Raw genomic sequence first — 12,414 nt, 5'->3', positions numbered from 1 at the left:
TCACACTTGTTCTATTATGTGAATATTTCGGTTTATGGTAAAGGCTGTTATCATATGCACAAATCGACGCTTACATAACTCATTTCGGTTTCTCGGACGAAACTTAAAGAAACAATTGATTTTGTTTTTCCAATATTGTTTAGTTATTATCGAATATTTGCAATTGTTGTGCATTGCAGTGTAATTATGTAGCTTGCAATCAGCAAGGAATAATTTTATTGTATATTAGCAATAATTGTCTAATTATATTGGTTACAATACTTGCCAACTATTCCAATTAATAACTGTAATTTGTGATTTTATACATTAGTAACGTCGATTACGAAGTAAAGGGCATTTTCAAAGAAATAGATTTTCACATAGTAGATACATTGAATTCGTTTAAAATAGTAAAATCTCTAATTTCCTAAAATTTATACTTATAATGAAGTTTCCATATACTGATTTCAAAAATTTATTTCAGTCAGCTTAGATATTATTTTTTTTTGATATAATAAAAAATCAAATGCCGTAAAGTAATTTTAATTTTTTGCAAGGATAAAAGTCGTGTCTAAAGTAATTTTGTTGTAAAAGTAAATCAAGAGCAAAAATATATGGTGATAATGAAGATGAGATACAAAACAAAATTGCTCTAGACAAATATTATTTTTTTTTCTTAACATTTTAAAATATGCGCTTAAAATATTTTTCGCCTCTCAGTTTCTCCCCCTGGTATTTTTTTTTAAATTCTTTTTCGTTTTTGTATAAATAGTGGTCCTCCCATAGATTCATCAACTTCAAGATGTATTCGCTATACACATAATATTATAAAATCCACAGATACTTAAAATATGTTGTTATATTTTACAAAAAACAAAAACGATTTTTTTAAAATAAAATTCTTGATGTCTTTTTGCGAAGCCTAGAAACATGATTAATAGGAGCACTTGATGTTTGCAGAACAACGTCATTAGCACATAGTGTGATGTGTTATTTTGAATGTCAAGGACTTTATAATTTGTTTTAATTTTTCTTAAATGCTTGTACGAGTATTTTTATTGCAAACTTTTATCGTGATTGTAAAAGTACCATCATTCATATTTCCTCTTCATTGAAATATTAAGTATTCACGTTTAAATGGAAAACTATTTAGATGCAAGTATGTATAATAAAAATTTTTTATAACTATAGCGATTTTACTTGTATTTGTTTAAAAATTCAAATGACTAGAAAAAGAGGACTTTAATTATATTCCAAAAGTCAAAATCAGTTTAGGAAATTGAGTCTTAGTAAACATAAAAACATTTGTATTAAGAATATAATAAAAATGTTTATATGAATTGTAAAATTATTGATAACAATATTAAAATATATTTTTATTAATGCAAAATAATTAAGTTGAATATTATAAGATAATTTTGGTTTTGTTTAAAAAAGTTCCAATGAGTATTTCAACTGAGTGCCCACGCAGATCGTATCTTTTCATACAATTAGTTGAAGTCGCGGATAAAATCCTAAAAAATAAGATTTTTTCCATTATTTATTAACATCTTTTATTATTTTTCATAAACGTTATGTTAATATAAATCACAATGCTATTGTAGCACAGACGGTGCGGCATAAAATCAAAAATTAATTTTTAAATAATTTGTTGTAGTTCTATTGTTAGAAATTGTTTTTTTTTTAATTTATTAATGAGCAACCTATATTTAAACGTTATATTTAATAACTATAAGTTTTCGAACTAAATCATAATTTCCATCTTGAGTACCCGTATTTTATATTAAATTCTTGTGACAAGCAGCAATCTTAAGAATAATAATAATAACACTTTCTTTGATTAATTTTCGATTTTGAACAAAATTAGTTTAGACATTTTTAAACTACAAAGTATTACGCAGTTCTTTCAAATTTTTTTTTTTCAAATTTAATATTGCACCTCTGTATGTGGCGCCAAATCTCTTATCATGACGGTATTTTAACTCTTTTTGTATAAAAAAGAAGTGCTTTTAAAATCCTGTACCCATTAATGAGGATAATATCAAGTGACATCATTACACAAATGACTTTTTTAAACATTGTTTTTAATTTTTTCTTTTGAATTTATTAATCTTTTACAATTTCTATGTTCTCTATCGAAGTGTATAATATATACATATACTTAAAATGTATATGTATGTACTTAAAATGTAAAAGTTCCGTTAAATAAAATTGTAAACAATTTGATCGACAAATCTATTTTATTGGAGAAAATGTGGGGAAGCTCTACTTTAGCTAAATTTCATTTTTGTAGCTTAAAATGTTCTTTGCAATTTGCATAATTCTGTTCAAAATATTAAATATTTAATTAAGTCTGAAAAAAACCTAAATATAATTTAGGTGTTACGGATCGTAACTCTATTCGAGAAATTTATGAATAATGAAATTTCATAATACATATTATTTACTATAATTTGAAGTGAACCTAATAATTAGGTTTTGTAACAGGATAGTGTTTATAATAGGTAATAAATCAACAACGTTGAACTACTTCAATTTTAGCTATATTAAGAAATTATTTCTTCTAAGAGTCTTTTATTTTAAGTGTATTAAAACGACATGGAGAAAGAATTTTAGAACTAGTTAATTTTTGAATTATATGTACGTTCGATTAAACTTTATAACCATAGTTTAATTGAAATCATAGCAGTGTGATCCATGAATCTATGTAATTGATTTATAGATCTGAGTAAAAACTTTACTAACATCGCATAATTCTTAATTTCATTTGGACTTATGGTGTGCAACTCTTTTTGTAGCACAGGAATTTTATTGAAATATTTTTATACTATCGAAAACCATACGTTTTTCATTTCTTTGAAAAATTACAGTCATTTAATCAGAATATGAAAAAAAAATATGAAAATAATTTTTGTTTCCAATTTCCTTTTCACGTTATTTTGGTTTTTAATATCTCGTAAATTGAAAATTTAATTCCGTGTTAACCTATTTGTCAATGATCTGTTAAATAAAAATTTGACTGCCTCCCAGTTATTGATTGATGAATTTTTAGATAAGTTACTCAAACAAACATCGAATTTAATAAAAATAAGGAACAAAGAAAAAAAAAATCTTTTCTTTCTTTTTTATTTTTTTTATTGAAAATTAATACCTTTTTATTTTGCTTTTATTTTACTTATTCTTGGACTTTACAATATCTTTAATAACAACACGATTAGAAAAAAAAAAAAATCTGATGTGGTCAGCACATAACCGACCGCAATGTGTATTGTGTAGTTAAGTGAAAGTGTTACAGAATATTATAAAAATGTCTGTTAAATACTTCTTTCCAATTTTTAGGACATTAGTAAGCTTATAGTTAACATACTTAGAAAAATGTAAATTTGGCTCTTAGTAGAGTTTCGCTTCGTGCTACCCGAATTTCCTAAAATGGTCGCCAGTTAGTTTCGGTAACAAGCAGAACTCAAATATCAAATTTCAAGAAATTCCATCAATTTGTTCTGTGGATATGGCGAAAAATGTAAAATCGGCCCGCAAATCAGTTCTCGAGCCCTGATCTTTCCAAAAAATTTATATGTTCATTGTTTTAATACGAGGAGTTCATATATTAAATTTCAATGAAATCGGTTGATTATTTTTCTTTCTATACACAAAAATGTATATTTGGCCCGTAGTAAACGTCTAGTTGCCGATGCCTGATTTCTTCCAAAACATACGAATTTTTGCGAACGGTCGAGCTGAGCTTATATATAAAATTTCAAGTAAATTGGTTGAATATTTTCTTCAAAATGTTCAAAAATTTAAAACAGGCCCGCTAAAAAGTGCAGTTCCCGAGGCCTGATATGTACCAAAAGTTGATCGATCCGTGCCATGGTGGAAACAAACTTACATATAAAATTTCATCAAAATCGGTTCAGCCGAACTTGAGATACACGCGTGCACACACAGACCGACAGACCGACAGACCGACAGGTTGCCAAAAATAGTTTATTTACACTTCCCTACTATGGAGAAGTACGTTCCTACCGAAAACTCGATATGCAAAATTTGTTGCCATCACATAACCTACCTATTGTTTACACAATACGGTCGGTAATAACTGGTCATTTAAAAATTTATAAATAATTTTATAAATATGTTTGTATGTACGTCATATTGGTTAAAAGTATGTAACATGTACATAATTTAATGCAAAACAAAAATGAAAATATTGAAATTTTTAATTCTTGGTAATTTTTTTCCCATTTTAATTTCTAATACACATGTACATAAATACAGTTATTCCAAAAATTGTTTGTACAAAGAAAAATGTTTATACGTACTTATTCCTTTTGAATGTAAATTATGTAAAAATAAAAAACTTCAATCAAATTTTAAATATATTATTTAATTAATAAAAAACCAAGGATAAGAACAAAAAAATCTGAGGTGATCAGCACATAACCGACCGCAATTTATGTTGTCTAGATTAGTAAAAGTATTTCAGAAGATTATGAAAATACGTTTTTAAAAAGCTTTGAGTTACCTTACCTAGAAAAATGTAAATGAGGTGAGTTCATTATTTCTCTTTGTATACGCAAAAATGTATATTTGGCCCGTAGTAAACCTCCAGTTGCTGAGGCCTGATATGTTCCAAAAGTTAGTAGGTTTCGCGGTCGAACGAAGCTTATATATGAAATTTCAAGTAAACCTGTTAAATATTTTCTTAAAAATGGTCAAAAATGTAAAACAGGCTTGTTAGGAGGTCCAGTTCCCGAGGCTTGATATATCCCAAAAATTGATCAATCCGTGCTACAGTCGAAATAAACTTACACGTAAAATTTCTTCAAAATCGATTCAGCTGAACTGTATCCAACGCCTGCACACACAGTCCGACAGACGGACATTTTTCTAAAAGCTGCCCTACTGTAGGTAAAACCAAATTAAAACTTTTAAGAATATCAGGGCTCGGAAACCAAACCTTCCGATTTCGCATTTTTCACCATATCTAAGGAACTGATTGGCGAAATTTCTTGAAATTTAATATTTGAGTGCTGTAGTACTGACGAGTAACTGACGAACTTTTTAAAGAGGCAAATTTACATTTTTCGAGGTATCTTAAATTAAAACTATCCTCTTTAAAATTCAATTTTTTGTTTTGAATTTGATTGACCTTTTTTTTATTTTTGCAAAATTGCAGTTGATTATTGAAAGCAATACAGAAAAATTCATCTATACACGAAAAACTTCTGCAATGACTGTATGTCCTTAAATTATCAAAGTATTTTTCGGCTACATAAGTTCGGAAATTCCAATGTTCAGTGCATATTTATTCATATATAATACCTAAATACTTTTTGTAGAATGGTATTCAAACCTTAAGTATGCTTTTTTGGACGGCAGAAATATTAGGTATTCTAAAATTCGCTCTGTTTGTAATGTCCAAAGGAAATCAGATGAACAACATAATTTGTATGGTAATTACAAATAATGAAATAATAATTACTGTATAGTGTAAACTAATCAAATGATGTAAAGTAATGGGTTTTGAATTTTTTATTTAGAATAACTTTCTTTAAAATTGAAAAAAGTTGGGTGATTATTCTGTGGATTCACTTCTAATATTTATTTTCGTACAGCGGCCTTGTCACTAAACTTGTGGGCAGGAAGTTTAATTGTTTTATTATATTGAATATAGTAGGATTTATAGTTCCCGAGATATGATTGAATTAATTTCCGGTCTGTATGGCACCTATTGAAAGAACTTAAACAACCACAACCAAATTTTATCGAATTATTGATTCTATTACCCAACTCATAAGAATGAGCGTTCATCTATAAGAGAACGGACAGTTCGGGTGGAGACTCCTTGACGGGAATGTCGTTGCTGGAAAAGTGGCACAAAATTTATGATGATCGGATGAAACACTTACATACATACTTTTTAGTTATGTTAAAATTGTTCGTCATAATTTAATTATGATCGATTTGAGAAATATGATCGATTATGCAGGTAAAAACTATATTTAGGGCTCTATAATAAAGTCGTGTATCTTGAACCCAAATCTTGTCAGAAAGAAATGATTCAACAAAAATATCCCCGACTTTGCGAAAAATGTAATTATAATGATAGACAGACAGAGAGAAATTAATAAGCATATTTTTACTTAATTTTGTTGGAAAAGTGCTTAGTAGCCTAAATGATTCTTTCACACAAATCAAGAAGATATCTCTAACTAAAGCAGATCAACGACAAACATTATTATGAATTTTTAATTTTGTTAATGTAATCTATCTTATGGTATGTTTTTAACTATTGGTGTTCATCATCTTTCTCATTACTATTTCAAAAAATAAAGTAAAAATTTCATTGAATAATTTTCCCATTTTTTTTAAGACATAAAATGTTTCCATTTAAAATACATTTATTTCAGGCATTTACAAAATTATTCGATACATCAATATAACGCGCTGGGTTTTAAGTTTTTGTTTGTTATGCATGAATTTATGTTAAATGTTGTGAATATAGAGGAAATAATAGTCATATCTTAAATATGTAAATCAATAAACCTATATACACAGGTACAACATAAAGTTCTGCTTTGCTTTTAAAATTAAAAAAATTGATTTTGATTTCGTATGGAGAAATTCCTTAAATGAATCACTTCGATTTATTACAATCTGATTGAATAATCATGATGAATAGATCATTTGAATATCTGAGTATACTTGGTGTACGTACATGTATTATATATCTATTATAATGATGATCTTGTAGAATTGCACAAGAATATTATCAATTTGTTTTGGCTTGAATTTAAAAAAAATTTTTTTGGAAGAAATTCTTTCCTTTATAATAAAAAATCAATATTGTAGGTTTTTTATATATTCTCAAAAGTTAAAGTTTAAATTTATTTTTGTCTTGATTTTTAGACTGGTTTTAATTAACAAACTCGTGTTCATTTATCTTCATAGCAGGTGAGATGAGCAAAAATATGTACATATATTTTTCAGAACGTTAGAAAAAAAAATAAAAATAATAATAATAATGAAGTCATGACATGGGAATGGCTATTTCATTGATCATAATCATGAGAACTGTGAGAAAATAATTAAGAGTAAGCATTAAATTTATATTTATTTTTTTACTTCATTTATACTGGATTCCATTTTCATGTTTTAAACTTATTTTTAAGAAATCTGCTTTAAAATCATATATAGAAAATTAGAGCTTTTTTATTAATTTTAATATTATTTTTATTTTTTTATACTTTATTTGAAAATGTAAAGTAAACATCATTTAAAATATAACAGCTTATTTAAAATAATTCCTGCGATTAACGCTGAAAAACAATATATGCATATACAGGTTTATACTGCGTGGAGCCCAGTGATTTCAAACTCCATACCAAAGTTAATACACCCTTTAACACATTACAACAGAAATGTAACTGTTAACAATGGTGCTTTCACCTAAAAATTTCATATTAGGCTCACGTTTTAAATATATGCCATTCATTAGTACAATTTGATTTATATACAAATAAAACTATTATATTATAAAGTGCGCAGGATACAAGTATTTTTTTAACTAGAGGTGCTGTTGTATAACATAATTTTTATTATCTCATCATAATCATGTTAATTAAATTTTTTTACAAGAAATTATAATATTTATTCTTGTAGTGCTTATTAAATTAACTTTGTTACGCTTTTAGTAAATAAATAATAATACTATGGCAGTTGTAACCATCGGTCAGCAGTTGGAGAACTATTTAATTTACTAAGAAACAATGTGGCTGCTAGAATGCACATATTATATAGAATGAAAAATAATCAACCTAAAATATAGTGTGGATTTAGTTATGTATGCATGAAAGAAGTTTTTTATTTAAAAGGGCGTCTGAAAAAAGCTCTTCCTATAACAAAAAAAAAATTTTTGTTAATAAAAATTTTTCTATACATACAAGGTTTTTTTAAAAATTAATATACTGCGATACCCAACTCCAAAATTTGGTTTGATCGTGTAACTTGGTATTAATTATTGTTGAAGAAAAGCAATTAAGTAAAAGTGAAATCGTTAGAGAAGTATTCGCGAACGGTTACGTTAATCATACGTGATTTGTTCGATTTCTACACATGATAGGCATATAATTTAAAAATTGGTCAAATTTGATGAAAGCGCTTTGTTTAAGCAGTTCTATTATTGTCCAAAAATTTTAAAAATTAGAAATTGGAATTATTCTAAAACTTAATGTAATAAACAAAACCAAATAAACTTTCATTTGTTATCTAAAATAGTAAAAAACACTAAAAATTAACTACAGGTTACATTTAGTAACATGACCAAAAACAGATTAGTTTTTTTCACACATCGAATCCACCTTTTTAACCCCCATTTATGTTAGATCTTGTAATATCATAATAAATATCATTTTTTTATTATATTTTCTGCTATATAACACTATATGCGCTTAGTTTTGAAAGTGAACAAGAAGTGCAATAATATACAATAAATGTAGATATATTAGCTCTTCCATATCTATATATGTATGTGAATAAATAAAATAATATAAAAATTTAATTCAATATTTTTACTCTTTTCAAATACAAATTCATGTTGATATCAATTCACGTTCCAGGATTAAAAAAAAAAATTAAGAAAACAAAGAAAATTAAGTGAAACAAAAAACCCCAATATCATGCGAGGTAAATTTATAAATCTTCAACTCACTCAATTTTTGATATAGGCCTGTTCGTAACAACGACTATTATGAATATCGCATAACTTCAAGCACTGCAATTTTTAACAACCAACTGAACGAACAGATATTTTTGTATATCTGTTGCTTATTTTTAACTAAAATAAAATCACATACCTGGGTATGCACTTTATTTCAAATTTTTGAGAAAATTTTTATTCAATCATTAGGCTGAACCTGTTCTCTTTATACATCAATAGTTAAGTTAGATTCCACTTAATATTTGAGCTTCGCAGATTTCAAAATAAAATAATAATTGACAAAACAGAAAATTACATGAAAATATTTGATTAAATAATAATATTTTACTTTTCTAGCTATGATTTGCAAGTAAATTTTCTGTATGTCAGAACATGCAATAGGGTTTCCAACAAGAAGTGAATCATTTGAACCAAATGCAAATAATTATTGTTAATGTTACTGATACGCAATAACTAAGATTATAATTTAGAATACTTAGAAAAGAATAAATGATCTGATTTAATTTATGCAGCGTAGTCAAAAAAAAAGAGGTCGCAACCATGTGAAATCATACGAAACTATTGAGAAAATTAACCTTGGCAGAAACCAACAAACACAAAAAGGTCATAAAATATCTAGTGTCAACTAATTAAAACTAATACAAAATATATTTCAAAAAATAAGTTGACCATGCTAATCGCAGTCTCAGTAATATCCAAACAGTATAGTGTAATCTTTTCGGTGGCATCCTTGTGTTTAAAATTAAAGAAAAAAAACAAAAATGTTGCAAATTTGTAGGTAATTTTCATTTAAAGTGAATGGTAAACAATTGCACGTAAAAAAAGCAACAAATAAGTTTCATTCTAATATTCTATAATATTGTGTAGAAGTCTAAGCAACTTCTACACAACAAATATAATCGATGTTTGCTAAAAAAATTTAGTAATTTCAATGATATTTTTTTAAAGAAAATTTATGTAAATGTGGAAAACCCTTTAAAAATATAAAAAAAAAATTTTTAAATTGTAGTTATGTTTAATAGTTAGATAGACACACCAGAGAGACACTGAACAACAAAATCTACAAAACTATAAAAAAAACGAGAGAGAAAGGTAAAAAGTGAGGGAAAATAATAATAAAAAAATTGAAGGGGAAATATAAATGAATATGAAAAAATTTTACCCACCCGCTGGGCTTTAGTCTGTCAATTACTTTAAACAAATTATATCACAAATTAGATGAAATCTCATGCTGATTTCACGAGTATGTACACCTTTCACAGCCTATTCGTCTATATATTGTGCATGTACTCGTATTATGAAATTATTATGTATGTGTACCTGTTCTGGTTGAAAAACATAGAAATATATATGTAATCAAATCATAGTAAAATATTCTTAAATATATCATATGGAGATGAGATCCTTCTTGTGGCAAATAAAATGCATTTAAGTGATAAAAAACATAACACGAAAACTGTAAGTTCGGGATAAATAAAATGAAATGTTCAAATAAATAACACTAGAATATCATATAGGTGCATCAATTTCAAAACTCTTTCGAATTCATTAAATTTTTGCTTGGAGATTTGATGATCACTTGAAGTTTTATAAAGGAAAACTCAATCAATTCTTAGAAAATTATTTCAGTATTATAATCATATCCTTGTTCTTTTTTTTTAAAGAGAAGGAGTAAAATATTATGAACTTGCTAATGTTAGAGCATTATAGCATTTCTTTATTGTTATAGTATTGTTATGTATTGTTATTGATAAAATTGTATTTCCCACAATCACCAAAATTTTACTTAAGTTTAAGTTTAGAATGTGAGAAAATATTAAATAAATATTATTTAAGAAAATCATACAACATTATATCAGTGCTAAAAAATTATTTCTTAATAATACTGTGCCTTAAAGAGCTGTATATTTTTGAAATTTGTCAAATAATTTTTCTTTTATCTTTCATATAAATTTAGTTTCAAAATGAAATAGTTTTACTTGTTCATTGTTGTCGAAATATTGTCTTGGAAACAAAAATATTTTAAATTTTTCAAACACTTTAATGAGGTCATATCACCTATATTAAAAACAATATGTGACGAAGTGTGTCATACAAATTTTCAAATTAACCTTATTGATTTAGGATTTTCTAAAAACCTTAACGTGTTGAAAATTCCTAAGTTTACTTAAATATTGTGTGACAGAGTGATACCTATATTATGTAAAGTTGTGATATTATTTTAGGTTACTAAAATTCTAAACTAGGCGCATATTCAATGACATAAAAATAATAATATTATGTAAATTTTTCTAACTTTTATTGTAAAAACTTCAGTTGAACAAAAGCTAATGGAATTCATTAACAACGCATATTTATAAAGTTTACGAGGCAAAAAAATTCTTAAATGAGAACTTTAAATGAATAATTTAAGAAAATTGATTGAGATTCCAATAAGATTCCAAGAAATTTTTTATTTAAACATATTTAATTTTTCTAAATGAGCTCGCAATACATAATTGCATATCTATAATTTAACTGTCGTATCACATCAAACTAAAGTATGTGCATATTAATATATGTATGTATATACATAACAAGTAAAAACGTTTCAGTCGGTATAAACCGATTGAATAATACCCTGCACCTTTCGTTATTGTGTAGCAATTACTCGAACCTGTGAAGTCATTCTATAGAAACTTCACGGATCTGTCTGACCTATAATTAGACATCCGACTGCCAAGTTTCATGAATCTGACTTTATAATTTTTCCAAATATTTAAAATTAGCTTTTGGAGTTGTACGGCAAGTACCTGAACCTGTCAAACAATTCCATCAAAACTTCACAAATATATCTGATCTACAATCGGACACACAACTGCCAAGTATCATGAATCTGACTTTATTATTTTTCCAAATATTTAAAATATGCTTTTGGAGTTGTTTGGCAAGTCCCCGAACCTGTCAAGCAATTCCACTAAAACTTCACAAATATATATGATCTATAATCGGACACACAACTGCCAAGTTTCATGGATCTGACTTTATTATTTTTCCAAATATTTAAAATTAGCTTCTGGAGTTGTATGGCAGGTACCCGAACCTGTAAAGCAATTCCTCTAAAACTTCAGAAGTATATTTGACCTATAATTGGACACATGACTGCCAAGTTTCATGAATCTGACTTTATTATTTTGCCGAATATAAAAAATTTGCTGTTGGAGTTGTATGGCAGCCACCCGAACCGGTGCAGCTATCCCATTATAATTTTTAGAGCATATGTAGAATATAATTGGACACATGTGTACAAAGTTTTATATTTATAGCTTTATTAGTTTTTGAAATATTTAAAATAAACTCTTTGAGTTGTATGGCAGCTACCCGAACCCGTTGTCCGAATTAGTCCAATAACAATAGGGCTCGTCCTTGGCACAAAAGAAAAAACTTGTGAAAATTTGGTGTCGATTGCATTATTCGTTTTTGAGTTATCGTGCGAACGGACGGACGGACGGACGGACGGACGGACGGACGGACAGACGGACATGTCTAAATCGACGCAGAATTTTACGCTGAGCAAGAATATATATATATGTCCATACCGCAGATGACTCCTTCAAGTAGTTACAAACTCCATACCAAAGTTAATATACCCTTCACGAAGTGCAGGGTATAAAAAATAGAGAAAAAAGTAAAATGAATGAAAAATTATATTTGAATAGAAAATGGTTGAGTCA

This window comes from Condylostylus longicornis, unplaced genomic scaffold (assembly GCF_029603195.1).
Source record: "Condylostylus longicornis isolate FDR11 unplaced genomic scaffold, ASM2960319v2 ptg000016l, whole genome shotgun sequence".
Classification (NCBI taxonomy): domain Eukaryota; kingdom Metazoa; phylum Arthropoda; class Insecta; order Diptera; family Dolichopodidae; genus Condylostylus; species Condylostylus longicornis.
Note: the sequence above shows the minus strand (reverse complement) of the source record.